Source organism: Eptatretus burgeri, chromosome 12 (assembly GCF_056783735.1).
Source record: "Eptatretus burgeri isolate ZD-2024b chromosome 12, Ebu_testis_v1, whole genome shotgun sequence".
Taxonomy (NCBI): domain Eukaryota; kingdom Metazoa; phylum Chordata; class Myxini; order Myxiniformes; family Myxinidae; genus Eptatretus; species Eptatretus burgeri.
Genome location: NC_140972.1, coordinates 77035420 through 77049034, shown reverse-complemented (window position 1 = coordinate 77049034; position 13615 = coordinate 77035420). Strand labels below are relative to the sequence as shown.

The following is a 13615-nucleotide window of genomic DNA, read 5'->3' as shown; positions in this document are numbered from 1 at the left end:
TTGTCTGCCTGTCTGTCTGCCTGTTAGTCTGTTTGTCTGCCTGTCGCACGATTTTTGTCCACAGTTTTGAAGCACTCGTTCTGGCATTTTTACCCTCACCCGAGGAGAGGGTATTTATTGTATTTAGGTTTGTTTCGTTTGTTACGTGAAAAATCGAAGATTTTTTTTTTAGCTCGGCGTTGTTGTTGTTCTTCTTGTGAAGACAAAAGCTTTATATTAGGCTCGGCTCTTTTACATACACAGGATCCGGATCTCCTACTATACTAAAAAGATAGAATATGTTTGTTTGTTCGTCCTTTACAGGCGGCCGAACCGTTGGATGGAATGAGATGAACCTTGGCATGAGTGATCCTTGGGACATGAGAACGGACATAGGGGGGGGTCAAGTTCAAGGTCAAAGGTCAAGGGGTCAAGGTCACCGGGTAACTTCAATTTCATCCGATCTTGACGGGACCAACGCCATTCGACAGATAATCAAAATTAAATGGCACAGTTGATTGACGACATTCACTTCCGACTTCCGGTTTTCAAGTTATGACGTCATAAATTGACTAAAACGTCAATTTTTCATGTTTTTTTTTGTCCTTTATAGACGGCCAAACTGTTGGATAGAATGAGATGAAACTTGGCATATGTGATCCTTGGGAACGGACATAAGGGGATCAAGGTCAAGGTCAAATGTCACGGGGTCATGGTCACCGGATAACGTCAATTTCTCAATTTCATCCAATCGAGACCGGACCAACGCCATTCAACAGATAACTGTACCCGCCCGTGGGCGGGTAATTTGCGAGTAAATACTAAACACCTGTACACATCCTCGCATTGAGGGTGCCTTTTGAGAGCGTCTATCATGAACTTTTAAATATATTCGGATATTTGCTTTAAAGTTTCGAAAAGTTCACGTTACTATTTAAGGATTATTCCATTTAATATACTGTAATTTCGTAAATACACTATATATTTCGTAAATACACTATGACGGGTCTCGCTATTGGCTTAATCAAGGCATGTGACGAAATATCGGTTGTTTTTTTTTTTGTTTTGTTTTTTTAGCAGTCAAAACCTTTTTGGACACATTGGACACAATGTGTCCAATGGCTCTTGGACACATTTGTCCTTGTTTTTTCCGTCTGTTGGTCAGTCGATTTTGTTCTGTCTGTCGCCTGCAGATCACATTTTGAAATCTATCTTCACTAAACTTCACCACATGGTAGAGTTTGTCATAAGGATGAAGCCTCTTGTTTTTAAGGTCAACAAATAAGGTGAGATTTCTAAATTCCTCAATTTTCATCCGATTGACTTGAAATTTGAAGAGGATTTATATTTTCAGCTCACTGAATTCAACTAGGCAATTATTTTTGAGGTCAACATGGACCAAAAGGTCAATAGGCCCAAGGTCAACAACTAAGGTGATATTTTAAAAATTGTCAATTTTCATCCGATTGACTTGAAATTTGAAGAGGATATATATTTCAGGTCATTCAATTCAACTCCCGATTATTTTTGAGGTAAAATTTGTTTTATGGATTTTGCAAGCATCATGCTCTGCACAACGTCGTCTTGTTATTCCGTCTCTGTTTGTTTATTGCCTACAGGTCACAATTTTAAACCGATTATCGTCGAGTTTGTCATAAGGAAGAAGTCTATTGTTTTTGAGGTCAAAAGGTCAACATAGGCCAAAGGTCAACAACTTGGGTGAGATTTTAAAATTCCTCAACTCTCATACTATTGATTTGAAATTTGAAGAGGATATGTATTTCAGGTCACTGAATTCAATGAGCAAATTATTTTTTGAGGTCAACATAGGCTGAATTTCTAAAATTGTCAATTTTCATCTCAGGTCAGGTATGGGAGCATGTGCAAGAACAGCGCGTCGCTGCGTCCACTTTCCGTCGGTACTCCAGGGGCCTCCGTCTGGCCATCCCCCAGGCAGATGCCAGGCCCATCCCCATCTCCTTGAGATGATGGTCAACCTGCTGCAACCATGAGGCACGTGGTCGGCCCACTGGCCTCCGCCACTCATGTGACTCCCTTGCTGAGAGAATCTGGTGGGCAGGATCAGCGTCAGGAAAACGAGCCACATGTCCATACAGCCGCAACTGACGCTCACGGACTATGCAGGTAACAAATCTCATCCGAGTCTCTCTCAGCAACCGCTCGTTGGACACAAAATCCGACCAGCGATAGCCAAGGATTCTCCGAAGAGACCTGGTACCAAAGGAATCAAGTCTCCATCTCAGATCCTTGGTCAGAATTCAAGTCTCGCATCCATAGAACAAGAATGGAAGCACCAAGGACCTGAAGACTCAGACTTTCATCCTCCCGCACAGGTACCGGCAGCGCCACACCCCATGATCCAGTGAATCCATGACTCCCCAGGCCCGACCCAGACGTCTATTGACCTCTGACTCACAGCCAGCAGAGACATGAATATCACTGCCAAGGTAAGTGAATCTCTCCACGACCTCAGCATCCTCACCACAAACAGACACAGACAAGACAGCAACATCCAAGATGTCATTGAAAGCCTGGATCTTAGTTTTGACCCAAGAAACCCGTAATCCCAGCGGCTCCAACTACTCATTCAGCACCTCGAGGGCCCCCAAAAGGATGTCTAAAGTCTCCGCAAAGATGACTGCATCATCTGCAAAAACAAGGTCCGAGATCTTGACATTCCCAAACGATGCACCGCAGCTTGATCTCTCCGACATCCTCCCTAAAATCCAGTCCATACAAGTGCTGAAAAGTGTGGGGGCCAGTACACACCCCTGACGAACTCCAGTAACAACTGGAAATGAGTCAGAGATGGTACCACCACACTTCACAGCACTCTCAGTACCAGAGTAGAGTTCAGACATCAGATCGATCAGTTTTGGTGGCACCCCACGAAGACCAAGAATCCTCCAGAGGACATCCCGATTCACTGAATCGAATGCTTTACAGAGATCAACATAGGCTGCAAGCAGCCCCTGCCGAAACTCTCGTCTGCGTTCGGTGAGGACACGAAGAGCAAGGATACGGTCAATCGTTGACCTCTTTGGTGTAAAGCCTGACTGCTCTGGACGCTGGTGCTCAAGCAGATGATGGCGAACCCTATCAAGAATTATCCAAGCAAAGACCTTGCCCGGCACTGAGAGCAGCGTCACCCCTCGGTAGTTGTTGCAGTCTTGGCGATCACCTTTCCCTTTCCAGAGAGGGACAACAAGGCCCCTCTTTCAGTCAGTTGGGATGATGCCTGTGTTCCAGGCAGAGCACAAAACTGCATGCAACGACATGAGTGCAGCATTTCCACCAGCCTTGAGAAGTTCAGCATGGATGCCACAGATCCCTGGAGCTTTGCCCCGTTTCAACTGGTTCACCGCAGCCCGTGTTTCCACAAGCTAAGGTGGACCACAATTAATTCGAGGGTCAGCAACAGGGATTGTAACACCCTTGACGTTCAACTCGACAGCTGGGCGATCAGCCTGGTACAACCGCTCAAAGTAACCGGCCCAGCGGGCCTTCACTTCAGACTCCTCTGTCAAGAGCCTACCACTCTCTGCTCGAACTGTAGTGCTCCGAGGGATGGGCTTGGATGAACGCAATGCGCGAATTCCCCTGTAAGCGGGACGAGAATCACTTGTCCACAGGTGATGCTCTACCCCCTCACATATTCCTCGCACATCGGCCTCCTTGTCCACCCTCATTGCACGTACAGTTTTACGCCTCAGCTCCCTGAACAGCTCAGCTCTGCCATTCAGCCTGGCCCTGCGACTCTGGTCAATGGTATGCAGTGTCCCTTGAGAGACAAAATTCTTCTTTGCCCTGCGGTGAGCTCCAAGACATCCACCGGCAACATCAAGGACGGTGGTCTTGAAGGCACTCCACAACTCTTCAGGACCCCCCAAAGCACCCAGACCCCCCCAAGTGTCCACTCAGCCTGTTCGCAAACTCCCCAGCTACTCTCTCATCCCTGAGCTTGCCAACATCCAGCCAAGGCTGGGATGGTACCATTCTCCAGGATTTAAGGTGCAGCTTTAGAGTTGCTACAACAAGCCTGTGGTCAGTATTGAGGAACTGAGCACTCCGGTAGACCCTGCAGTTCTGGATCATCCTCCAACGACCGTCAATGAGGACATGGTCAATCTCCTTTGCCACACTGCCAGCGTTGGAATACCAAGTCCAGCGATGAGCTTGTGGGTGCTGAAACCATGAACCAGCCACCCTAAGTCCATGACTTCCAGAAAACCTGGTGGGGGAGACTGTTTAGTCACCGCCAACCCGACCATGGAACAGGTTAGTACAGGTTTACATGGTACCTGTAGCAGGTCACAGATCGAACCTGACCTGACAATTTTCATTTGATTCACTTGAAATTTGAAGAGTTGCATATTTCGTCATTGAATTCAACCAACAATTATTATTGAGCTCAAATTTGCTTTATGGATTTTTCAAGTAACGTGCTCTGCACGACTTCGTCTTCTTGTTTGTTTGTTCACAGAATTTGCGTTTTTTCTCTGCAGCCGCTTGTCGGATTGAGACAATTTTCATCATAGGTGCAACGACTCGTGTAGAATGTTGTAATCATAATTATGACTTCATGGGTCACGTGGTGTGGCAACCATGTTGAAAAAACAGAAAAACTTTGGACCTCTGTCTCTCTGAAACCACACCAAGGAAAAAATTGAAACTTGGTACATAGCAAGTACTGTTATGAAGTTGGAAGCCTTGTGCACACAGACAGACAGCAGTCCACAAGTTTAGTTATCTCTAAGTATGTGTTTATAGTTGGGGTCCCCTACCTGTGTCTAACAGGAATTACATGTGTGCACTGCGGAGTTTCTTTTACAACAAATCTTCTTCACTTCACTTCGCACACCGCCGCCATTGCCCACGTGCGTTCGACCACGTACATGGGCAGGGATTTTCACCGCCTCAGCTCCGACTCCACCCCTTGTCCAATCATGCACAGAGGGCGATTTTTTTTTTTTTCCCACGACACCCCGGCCAATGAGGGTGGAGATCATGCACAGAGGGTGACTTTCCCACGACACCCCGGCCAATGAGGGTGGAGATCACGCACAGAGGGTGACTTTCCCACGACACCCCAGCCAATGAGGGTGGAGATGGCCACAGAGGGCGACTTTCCCACGACACCCCGGCCAATGAGGGTGGACATGGCCACAGAGGGCGACTTTCCCACGACACCCTGGCCAATGACGGTGGCGATCACGCACAGAGGGCGACTTTCCCACGACACCCTGGCCAATGAGGGTGGCGATCACGCACAGAGGGCGACTTTCCCACGACACCCCGGCCAATGAGGGTGGAGATCACGCACAGAGGGCGACTTTCCCACGACACCCCGGCCAATGAGGGTGGAGATGGCCACAGAGGGCGACTTTCCCACGACACCCTGGCCAATGAGGGTGGAGATCACGCACAGAGGGCGACTTTCCCACGACACCCCGGCCAATGAGGGTTGAGATGCCACAGAGGACGACCTTCTCACGACATCCCGGCCAATGAGGGTGGAGATGGCCACAGAGGGCGACTTTCCCACGACACCCCGGCCAATGAGGGTGGAGACCACCTCAGATGGCAATTTTTCTCACCCCAGACAAGAAAGATATAAAGGAACACCAGGCTGAGGAAGTTGGTCGTCTGGGGGATCGTGGATCTTGGTGCTGGCTGGTTCGTCTGGTCCTGGGTCATTGTCGCCTCTGATGTACTCCTTGGTCTTGGTTGATTGGTGCATGGCCGATTGGAGAGCACGGTACCTGGTGCTTGGAGCGGCATTGTGTTGCGGGTTCGAGTCCCGCCGAGCCGGATCGTCAAGGGCCGCACAAGACTGGAAGGTCCAAGCTAGCATCCTTACCTCCAGCTCACCTTCCCTCCGAGTTGGGGGTATCAAAGGCCGCGGCCATCATTTCTTTTGGGGGGTGTGTGTCTTTGTGTGGGCCCGTCTTCAAGTAGAATTGTGTAAGTGCTTTCGTTTGCTCATTGTACATTACATTTCTTATTCGGATAACTCTGCTCTTTGTGTGCTTCCCTCCCCGATTATTATTATTATTATTATTATTATTATTATTATTATAATAAATAAATATCCCTTTTGTTGAATGTACCAGCTCGTTCTTTGTCATTTCTATCATTGGTTTGGCACGCTGCGAACGGGAATTAGGAGGCCTCATTGTTGCCGTAATCGTGCAATTGGCTGGCAGGGTTCTGGTACTCTCCGCTCGGGGTACGACTTGGATCTGGTTCGGTAACGGCCTGGGTCGCGCAGATCCTGCCGATGGTGAATTTCCCCGGTAGCTTTGCCGCGTGGGCACTTAGGTATATTGAAGTTTGGCAATTGACCCTACCCCACGTGGTCGACCTATTGGCGATCTTTGGTCAGATAAGGGACCCGTGACCTTTTGGATTTATCTGAAAGATACGACCTAATTCTGGGTGTTCGGTGGAGCCGACTCTACTGCTCCCCCGAGCGGTCGTGCTCACCACCGACACCCGGCCCCACAACAGTACAACTCATGGGGAATAAGTACATTTTTTTATGTTGTACGTTCTTTTGTTATGACGTCATAATTGCATATGTCTAACACGACATCTGATCAGTATGAAACTTTTTGATGGTCATCTCGGGATAAAATGGTCCACAGAAATTTGACGACGTTTGTGACGTGATTCGGCAGCCATAATTGTTGAAAAAGAGAATCTTCAAAAATCCTCTTTCCTGAAGTGGTTGAACAGATCGAGGTGAAACTTTACATGTATGACTGCCTATCCATGAGGAACAAAAGGTTCACCCATATATGATGTTTGGTTTGGTCATATGGTTTGGCAGGCATATTAGATTTAACCGAAAACCTTCAAAATCTTCTTCAGAACTGCTGGACAGTTCGAGGGGAAACGTCACACGAATGTTCCTCAAGCCATGGGTGTACAAAGTTCTTGTGTGTACAAGGAATAATGGATAGGTCACATGGTTTGGCAGCCATGTTGGATTGAAGAAAAATTTGAGTTTTCTCTGGAACCGCTTAATCAATCGCTGTGAAACTTCACAATTATGATCTAGTAGTGATGGTAAATAAATGTTTTAATTTTCAACTTGTTTGGACCCATGATTTGGCAGCCAGAATTATTTTATATTTTTGATTATTGATTTTTTTTTTTAAATGAGGCTCACTTCGCTGTGCTTGGATTGGTTTGAGGGTAGAGTAGCAGCAGCTGAAATGTGAATCCTATCCAGGTTCCTCCTGATGACTTCATCCTTGTTTTTTGCTTGTTTGGGTTCCTTCTGATTACTCCAATGCAGGACTGTACCTATTTAGTCTTCCATTTGATTTCATTTGAATTGAATATATTTTAATCCCATTGTAAATTAATTTGAATGGTAAAGTCATTAGTCAGGGTCAGGTGTCGATCAAAGCTGGGCGTCTTGGTATCTGGTCATCATGGCCAAAAATATTGGCACCCTTGCACTAATTTATTAATTTGTTTTTGAAAATGACTTTTCTCAAAAAAAAGTTGAAATTGACAAAAGTATTTGGTTTCCACAATTCTTTATTTCACTTAATATTACAGAACCTTTCTTTTTTGAATCAGAAGTTAATAAATCCTTTTAAATCAGAAAATAAAAAGAAATGACTTTGACACCCTTGACTTGATATTTGGTATCACAGCCTTTGGACAAAATCACTGCAGTCAAACGCTTCCTGTAACCATGAATGAGCTTCCTACCTCTCTACTGGCAGTTTGGCCTACTCTTCTTGTGCAAACTGCTCCAGTTCCCACCTTCTCCCAACTGCTGTTTTCAGATCTCCCCACAGGTGTTCAATTGGATTTAGATCTGGGCTCGTTGCTGGCTACTTCAGAACAGTCCAGTGTTTTGTCTTGTACCATTCCTGAGTGTTTTTTGAAGTGTTTGGAGTCATTGTCCTCCCGCAAGACCCATGACCTTTGACGGAGACCCAGTTTTCTGACACTGGGTTGAACATTGCACTCCAGAATGCCTTGGTAATCTCCTGATTTCATGATGTCATGCACACATTCAAGGCACCCAGTGCCAGAGGCAGCACAGCAACTCCAAAACACCACTGAACCTCCTCCGTGTTTGACTGTCGGGAACGTGTTCTTTTCTTTGAAAGCTTCATTTTGTTTTCTGGAAACATGGAGATGTGCTTCACCAAAAAGCTCTAATTTGGTCTCATCTGTCCAGAGGACATTCTCCCAGAAGGGTTTTGGCAAACTCCAGTCAGGCTTTCTTGTGTGTGTCTCTCACCAGTGAGGTCCTCCTGGGTCTCCTACCATAGAACCCCCTTTCATGGAGTTGGTGACAGATAGTGCGATTTGAAACTGTCGTACCTTGTGTCTGACGGTCAGTTTGGGGAAGGCCCTTTCCTGTTTCAGCATGACAATGCTCCTGTGCACAAAGTGATGTCCATGCAGAAATGGTTTGTCGAGATTGGTGTGGAAGAACTTGGCTGGTCTGCACAGAGCCCTGACCGAATCGCCCAACATCAGTGCGTGATCTCATCAGTGCTCTTGTGGCTGAATGGAAGAAAATCCCCAAAGTAATGTTCGAACATCTTGTGGAAATCCTTCTCAGAAGAGTGGAGGCTTTTATAGCAGCAAAGGGGTCCCCAACTCCATATTAATGTCCATTATTTTGGAATGAGACATTTTACAAGCGGGTGTCCACATACTTTTGGCCATGTAGTGTATTTCATGAGACTCAAAATTATCAAATTGTGCAGACATTCCTAGTATTTAACCCTGAACATAATTTTCAAGGTTGTATTAAGGAAAATATTTACAAAAAAATTGCAGTTCTGCTATGTCATTTTTTTTTTTGTGAGATAATACATTCGATGCATTTTGGGATTAATATTGGTTTAAGACATTCAGTTGTAAAAGCATTGAGAATATTTCACTTGCCTTTGTCGTTACAGATCAGTTTCAAGGTCAACCTCATTAAGTGTCGAAAATAATTTTTGTATTGAATTTACACGGTGTCCGTATTCATTATTTCTGATTTTCAGAAGGTAACCTAATTAGCGAATCTTTTTTTTTTTAATTATTTTTTAATTTTTATTTTTTCACCCCTTCTTTTATATTCTGATTGGAAGCTAATGCATGGAGATGAATCAACCTACTTCATCTAAACACAAAAGGGAAGAAGATGAAGTTTCCCATAGTGCATCATTTGCCAAGAGGCCAGAAAGACGTCTGCATTGGGAAATCCTTACTATAATTCATGCACCACTGTTTGTGGGTTTGTTTTTCATGTTACTCTTCTGACAGTTCTGGCCCAATTACATCCATACTTGCTACAGAGGATCAGCAAAACCCCAATTAATGTGTAGAGGTGTTTTTAACTGTCTGGGGAGGGGGTGGGATGGTGGGGGTGGTGTGGTGTGAGGGGAATGATGAGGAGGAGGGGTTGGGGGGGGGGAATGCAAATTATCTTTGTAAATGTGTATCGTGTAGTGCCGCCTCCAGGTGGGGAAGGGTATAACAAGTCTCTGCCATTTAAAGTACAGCATTGCTGTTCCCATATTGGTGTCGTATGACGTGTCATCCCAGAGGATTTTTGTGTTAAAATTGATTTTTATCTTGCCAAAACGAAGTTTTTGCAAGATATGTTAGTCAGCTTGTATGTTTTTTTTTCTTGTATTTTTTTATTTTTTATTTTTAACCTCCGCCATCTTGATGGGGGTTACTGTTTTCACCCCTTTCTGTTTGTTTGTGAACAGTATTACGGAAAAACTCCTCGACGGATTTCGACGAAACGTGGGGGGGGGGGGGTTAGGTATGGTCCAAGGTTCATGCCATTAAATTTTGGACTTGGTCCCCCCCCCCCGCCCCCCCAAAAAATTTAGTTTTTTTTTTTTTTTGCATTTCTACATGTTTTAAGTGATTTCCAACCCCCCCCCCCCAAAAAAAATTGTTACCCCCCCCCCAAAAAAAAAATTTAGAGAAAAAAATTTTTTTTTTTTGCATTTCTACATGTTTTAAGTGATTTCCAACCCCCCCCCAAAAAAAAATGGAGAAAAGAACTATAACTGTCAGCACTGTTGACATCGTATTGAATGAATAAGATATAAGGTTCACTTGAGTGACCCAGCAGTATTGGCAGCGGAGGTTTTGCACTATCCCGAGTGCTCCCCCTCTAGTTGTTTGTCTGTAATCACGTATAAAAAAAATTCTGCAGAGCACAGTTATCATTGGAAATTTTTGTAACTTCACATATCAGAGGCCTATAGAGGTCCCTTTCAGCGCATAAAATTTTGAAAGTCAAAGGTCAAGGTCACTTTGTCGCAAATCAGGGGAGTCGACGAAACCCTTATTTTTTGAGTAATTTTGATCGGATCGTCTTCAAACTTCATGGGAATATAGTTCATGGTCTGGCGCTCAGCTGATTAATTTTTTGGTGGTGATCGGCCTTGACCTTCATGGTTAGCGCTGGAGGTCAAACATATTTGACCCCAAGGTCAAATTTTCAAGTTTTAGGAACCATGTCGTGTAGTACCTCAAATTGAACACCTCGATGAGTGCTTTCTAGATATGTCAAGCTTGAGACATTATGACCTCATTTGGTGACGTTATGAGGCAAACGCATATTTTTCATGGTTACTCTGTAGAATGATTCTCATCGGAATCTCTCGTAGGCAGATATTCCTCAAGGAGTCGCTCCTGGTGGATAGCAGCTCTGTTCACCTCAATGTGACCTTAAAGAAGTCACACGTGGTCACCTTTTGGCAAGATACGGGTCACCCTGTGGGTGACATTGTTTTATTTTTTTTCTCTTTTGGTTTGATTTGGAGTCCTGCAACTGGAAAATGATGGGGTTCAAATTTTCCGACTCCTCGAACCCCCCCCCCCCCCGTAGGGGGCCCTTTTGTCCTGGGAACCCCCAGACTGACCCCTCGCCTATCTTCGCTAATAATGATTCAATTCTCATAATCTTTTGGTCGTCTTAGGGGGTTTACATCATTCTGACTTCATTTATGACACTCTCGAAGCGACCGGAAGTGGCTATTGGCGACTTCCGGTGGCTACTACAGATTTCCGGTGATAATCGGCGTCATACTCAGGGTCCTTTTCATGCAAGCCAGAAACAGTCATGTAGTACCTCTTTCTATGGGTTTTTAGGCACGGGAAAATGATTGGTGCAGTTATTTTTGTGATCAGACTGACCTCTGATGAGATGTATAAACACATAATATTTTTTTAAGTTGCACAAACGTTTAATAAGCGAACAGATACAAATAAAAACTGGAGGGGGAGCACTCGGGAGAGTGCAAAACCTCCGCCGCCAATACTGCTGGGTCACTCAAGTGAACCTAATATCTTATTCATTAAATATGATGTCAACAGTGCTGACAGTTATAGTTCTTTTCTCCAACTTTTTTTTAGGGGGGGGGTTGGAAATCACTGAAAACATGTAGAAATGCAAAAAAAAGAAATCGAAATTTTATTGAAAAAAAAGTTGCAAAAATTTTTTTTTTCTCAATTTTTTTTGGGGGGGTGGGTGACCAAGTCCAAAATTTAATGGCATGATCCTTGGACCATACCTAACCCCCCCACCAAGTTTCGTCGAAATCCGTCGGAGTTTTTCTGTAATACTGTTCACAAACAAACAAACAAACAAACAAACAGAAAGGGGTGAAAACAGTAACCTCCCATCATTGATGGTGGAGGTTAACAAAGGGATACATCAAGAACAAAAACATACAGAACAGTTTAGATAGTATTTCATGGAAACTAATTCAAGATGACAGCTTATTCATCAACCTTATCCTCATGCACATCTTCCCTTATTACATTTGCACATTCCCTTGTAGAACATTTGCAGAGAGGAGTACAAGGCAGGCTGTTCTTGCAACAACTGCACCTTCCTGTGCAACCTGCTTTACATGCACATTTGGTGAGTTCAATTGCAGCTCGAGGAGTGGGGAGATTGAGACACCTCACAAGAACATAGACTCCTTTCTCCAATTGCCAGCCATTGTGTTCAACAGCAGGAAGATCTGGGCAGTTGGCCTGATATGATTTATCGCGCATGGCAATGTAATTTGCTCGGGTGATATGGGGAAGTAAGGCAGCACGAGTTGGGGGCAGCATCTCTCCTTCGACTCGCTGGTTGATCACGACCACTGTACCATGGAATGTGTTCTGTCCAGTTGGTGTGTCTTCTAAGAGGACAATGTTATCCACTCCAAACCAAATGTTCACTCCTTTCTTCACAAAATCCACCATTCTCGTTCATCTGCTGAAGAACACCTTGTTGCACGTTCTTTTCAAAGTCGAGGATCCTCCGGTAGTCACTCCCAATGTACACTTCTGTGAGGTTATTGACGAGACTCTTGTCACGTACTCTGGAATGAATGGTGAGAGGTAGGCCGATTGAGAGGGGCGTCTGGACAGTCTGCTGAAACGCATCATTTTTCTTTGATTGATGCTTCACCTGTTGATCGCTCTGAGTATTTTGGATTAGAAACTGGCAAGCAACATCAACAGATTTGGCCACTTCATCATTGCGCATTCCAGAAACTTTGAGAACATGAGGGCCAAAGAGATGTGTTAAGAAGAACTGAAGTTGTGGAGGATTTTCAAAGCTGCCATTGAATGACCATTTTCGGTGCTGCATCATTTCTTCTCGTAACATGTTAGCCATTTTCCTCAAGTCGCCAATTGCTTCGCCATCATCGAGCAGTGCAGACTGAAGGTCCATTGCCTTGCTAACTGCTGTTGAGAAGACGAGGTTGTCAGGCTCATTTTTCCGCAAAGACTTAAAGAACTGAACATTTGGAAGGCGTTCAGAAATGAGCTTTTTCAGGTGCTTGCGGTAGTTTCCCCATCTCATTTACTTCCACCTGATATTTTTTCAAAATTGACAAGTCTGCATCGTTCACCTCAGCCATACTGAGGGTAACCTCATCATCAGAAAGTGTTTTGAACGGAGAGGAGCAACTGTTCATCACATGCAGAGTGGATGAGCTCAACATTACTATGCTCTATAGGAGTAAAGGTGTGCTGAGCAGACTGCAAGCATTGTCTCTGATAGTACTTTTCAAGAGCAGAAGCATCTCCAGCGTCCTCTAGCTCTGACACGCAAGTTCGGACATGGTCATCCTGAGTCTTGAGCTTTATCTCGAGGAAATTGTCACCCATCCTGTCAGAAAAAAACACTGTGGAGAGGTACTGTAGTGTTGTTAGGACAGAAGCTGCGGGTTGAGAACAAACATACCTCTGCTTTTGGAATGGTTTTTGTCCTTTTCGGCCGGGCAGAGTCAACGGCAGTGGAATGGCGACCAGGCCCTCGCACAGGGCATGCAGGGGAATCCGACCGTTCACGCTTACCCCGGAGTCGTTCGATCATGCCCTTGTTAACAATGGGTTTCTGACATTCGCTATGGTAATACACCAATTTACATTCATATTCACTCAGACCAACGAAGTGATCAGTAAGTTGTTTGATGCCAGTTTCACCTAAAGACAAGTGCACTTTACAACAAGAAACAAGTTCATCAACCATATCAGGATTGTTTATCAGTCACTTGCTGGAGGTTGCGCCCTCATTGCAGATGACACAAACAGTTCTTTTCAGACATGACTGCGAGAT

General features: G+C 44.9%; 1 protein-coding gene across 8 annotated transcripts in view; it reads left to right on the top strand.

Annotated features, from left to right (window-relative positions):
• The window catches only part of LOC147015942 (uncharacterized), a 63425-nt gene that overhangs the window by 734 nt on the left and 49076 nt on the right, over positions 1-13615 (top strand). The window lies entirely within an intron of this gene.